Source organism: Vanessa cardui, chromosome 3 (genome assembly GCF_905220365.1).
Source record: "Vanessa cardui chromosome 3, ilVanCard2.1, whole genome shotgun sequence".
Taxonomy (NCBI): Eukaryota; Metazoa; Arthropoda; class Insecta; order Lepidoptera; family Nymphalidae; genus Vanessa; species Vanessa cardui.
In genome coordinates, this window is record NC_061125.1 from 1,544,456 (window position 1) to 1,548,824 (window position 4,369).

At 43.8% G+C, this 4,369-nt stretch overlaps 1 pseudogene; it reads left to right on the top strand.

Annotated features, from left to right (window-relative positions):
* Positions 1-428: 428 nt before the first annotated feature.
* Positions 429-4,009, top strand: LOC124543854 (annotated as a pseudogene).
* Positions 4,010-4,369: the final 360 nt, after the last annotated feature.

Below are 4,369 nucleotides of genomic sequence, written 5' to 3' on the forward strand. Positions count from 1 at the left end.
AGTTTAAATGCAGGAAATGAAGTTGGTAATGATGGTTACGGTTTTATTATTAATGTCGACTCGCCAACGTGTAACTACAAGCGAAAAGTATTCGTATAACCCGGCAGTGACGTGACCCGGCCGCGTGCACTCTCTGCCTTATCATATTGGTATCTCTACATTTCAGTTACACTTAATATTTTAAATTGTCCCCAGCCCTTTCGAGCAGCGTGACGCTATGCGGGACTCGGCCGTGGCGATGCGCGTTTTACAATAATTTCATCGGTAATTATGTTGGTAAATTATATAGTCATTGAAAAATAATTTGAAATGTTTTAACGATCACCTGGACGTTAATTAAGTAGGCGGGAATGCGAAGCGGATTAACCGATATAATTTATCGATCGGTAGCGGCACATCGGGCAAATAAAAGCTCGTAATCCACCCGGATGAATATATGGAGGCTATTAATTGCAGGCTCGCAGGTAATCTATCGAAGCGGCGCAGCGGCGGCGGCGGCGGTGGCGGCGGTGGCGCGGGCTCAGGGCGCGTCGGGCGGCGTGCGCGGGGCGTGCGGCGCGGGGCGCGCGGCGGGGGCGCGCGGTGTGCGTGACGGATCATGGCGGCGCGGGGGGGCCGCGCCCCGCCGCCCTCGTTAAACGCGCCCGCCGGATACGCGCCGCGGCGCGGTTGAAAGCTATCCGGCCCCCGGGCGGGAGGCGCGCGCGATTGGCCGCCGCGTCGAGCGCACCGTAACCGATAGCCAATCGCTCGCGGCCCCGAGCACGCCCCCCCGGCCGTTCCCGGCGCGCGCTCGGTCGCCGGCTCAAACGGCGCGCGACTCCGGCGCGCACACTCGCACCGATGCGCGGCTCCTGGGACGAGTCCACGACGGCGGCGCTGCACGCGCGCATCCTGGAGGCGCACCGCGGGCCCGCCGCGGCCGATCGCGCCGCCGAGCCCGCTGCCTGCGCCGACCCGCCCGCACCGCTCACGCTGGGCTCGCTCGAGCTGGCTGCCCCAACGCCGCTGCTGCCGCTGCCCACGCTCTCCTTCAGCGCCGCTCAGGTGGCCACCGTCTGCGAGACGCTAGAGGAGAGCGGCGACGTGGAGCGGCTGGCGCGCTTCCTGTGGTCGCTGCCGGTCGCACACCCCAACGTCGCCGAGCTGGAACGCTGCGAGGCCGTGCTTCGGGCGCGGGCCGTGGTCGCCTTCCATGCGGGACGGCATCGCGAGCTCTACTCGATCCTCGAGCGACACCGGTTCCAGCGCTCGAGCCACGCGAAGCTTCAGGCGCTGTGGCTGGAAGCGCACTACCAGGAAGCGGAGCGCCTCCGCGGTCGCCCGCTCGGGCCCGTCGACAAGTACCGGGTGCGGAAGAAGTTCCCTCTGCCGAGGACTATTTGGGACGGCGAACAGAAGACTCACTGTTTCAAGGAGCGAACGAGGTCGCTCCTCCGGGAATGGTATTTACAAGATCCTTATCCGAATCCAACGAAAAAACGTGAACTCGCAGCGGCTACGGGACTGACGCCGACGCAGGTGGGCAACTGGTTCAAGAACCGACGACAGCGGGACCGCGCGGCCGCCGCCAAGAACCGCTCCGCCGTGCTCGGCAGAGGGTTCGCGTCGTCGTCCACCTACGACGAGGACTCGGCCGACTCGGAGATCAACGTGGACGAGGAGTAGCGCGGTGGTGACCGGTGGCGACAGGTGGCCACAGACTGACAGTGTAAATATTACCGGTGCCGCCCGTCGCGCCGGCGGACGTCTCAGTGCGGTGGCGGCGCGGCGTTCCGTGGAGTATGTGGTGTGGAGGCGTAAAGTTCACTAGGTATTGTTGTCGTTGTGTGTTGAGCGAGTGCTCGAGTCGGCGCTTCGGCATCAGGTACGTGCAAGTTCAGTGAATTCAGAGATCGTCTCGATGGCGTAGAGTTCCGTTCGCAACGAACTTCATTGAGGATAAGACAGGGTTGATTTATAGATTTTATTTCGGTGGCTAGTTCTTGCCCACCCCGAGGGTCAGTAAATAGTTTATTTATTAAATAATCCACAATTTATTTATCTTAGATAATATTGATATCTTCTGAGGCATTTATCCAAATTTTTTATTCGCTACCATTTTGTATTAACGAAGAGAATTTATTTATCAAAATATGTTTTACTTGTAATATATTATTAATCTGTAGATAATTTCGTGGTATATAGTATGTATTGCTATAGAAGGCTTGTACCTGACGTATTTGACTTCGATTTAGGCGGCTACGTTCTGATCGCAATTGTACAATGTAACAAGAAATGCTGTAACAACTTGTTAGGGTTCCGCTGATAGCAGCGCGACATGCAATAGGCCTAACGGATACTTTTAGCGGATTGTGTCTAGGCTGTGAGTTTTATGCTATTGTTTATTATAGTCAAAGTCATAATTAAAAAAGTAGCTCATTTTGTAGAACAATGATATTTTATATTCCTTTTATTTCTCCATTTTATGTGGCTATTGTATCAATATATACAATTTTTGTTTATAAAAAATTCACGTTATTAAATTAACACATAAATGTGTAACTTATTCATTTATGATGATTAAACCGTTAACTAGGGGTTAGTTAACCAATTCTTATCATAATCATATAAAGTCTACGGTTTTTTTTATAAAAAACATAATGTTCAGGTTGGTTGCCTCGTTAGATTTAACCAACCAATATAACTTGAACCGTGTGCCGATAAAAATATTTACCATTATAAGACCAAGTTACACTTTACTCTCAAACCCTTTTGATGCTCCAATAGCTTTGATATTAATAAGTAACAATACTGCTATTTAAATTCACAATAAGAATGATATAGCACAATAATCATGAGGAATTTAATTTACAAAAAAAAAAAACAAATAATACGAGTCCATATAAAATACAATAGATAGGTAAATATGTACACATAAATACTAAGATTTATTTTCGCGATCATTGCCCTCAATTTTTTGATATTAACTTGCGACTTAGGCATTAAGGAAAAGAATGTCCGTTTGTATCTTGAAACAGTTAATTTAAAACTACTGTGATTGAGAAATATCGCTTTGTAGTAGGTATTTCAAAGAAAAGAAAATAATAGATTCCGTTTCCATGGTAACCAATTTTCTTAAGTAACTTTTAAAGCATTTCATTCAATTAATAACAACAAATCAGGCATTATTCCTACATAAGTTTGCACTTTGTGTTGCATACAATTTGTTCCAGTTATTAAATGTATCACTGATTACAAGACAGAACGTTTTATAGTTTTTTTTTTAACAATAAATCAATTATTAATATCATCATAGCGAGTGATAAATTTAACAAAGACGCTAATAACTATATCCATGCTACCTAGGTATTAATGACTGTTAATTATAGTTAACTATAGCGGTAGATGTTATATTTTTCTCGGATGATTTTCCTTATTGCTGTAATGTCTTAATCTGTTAAATCCAGCGTCATTTATTTATGAAAATATATTTAGTCTGTGCCCTGTAATATGTGTGTGATTAGTGTTGTAAAAAGTTAATTGACTACAGTGAATTAGTGTTTCAAAAAAAAATAGCATTGGTTTTTTGTGCGTAATAAATGTCACATGTCATTCTTAATAGCTTATAATAGCAGACGATTTAACAATATAATACGTAATCACGGGCCTCCTAAATTATTATCTATTGACAAATGTGTTTAACAAAATCAAATCAATTAAGTTTTTGATATTATGACCAGTTTTTGGTTTTATCGTAAGTTTTTTTTTCTCCTACTTACTTGCTCTATATTTGTGGTGAGAAACACAGAGGCTTATCATACTACTCTTGTTAGGATAAAAAAGATAGATGAATAGATAAATTTGAATAATGTTCTTACTTCCCGTCAATAAAGGATTAGTCGTTTAATCTTTTGAAAGAAATTATTTCACGCACAAACGATTACGACACATTTTGATTTCATAGATATTATAAAAAATGTAGAGCGAAAAATGTATCCGATAACTTGTATTATTGGTAAACTAAAATATACTTTAAGTAAATCATGGATAGTTTCAACATAACCTGAGTTAAATTTTTATATTTTATTATAGAACTGAAATAGAAAATATGGGTATAGTTCACCAATTGCGGTTAGTGTACTTACTGTCCCAGTTTTTACACGAAATAGGAATACATATTAAGATATTGAAAAACATAATTATTTTACCAAATGTTGTCATAAGCCGTTATCGTTTCTGTATTGTCTGAAATTCATACAACGACAAATTTGCTTACGTTTCACAATTACTAAATAACGATTATTAATTATTACTATTGCAAATATATTTACATCGTGCTTCGGTATTTTTTTAACATCCCGCCGTTTTGAATATTGCAGTGATCGTT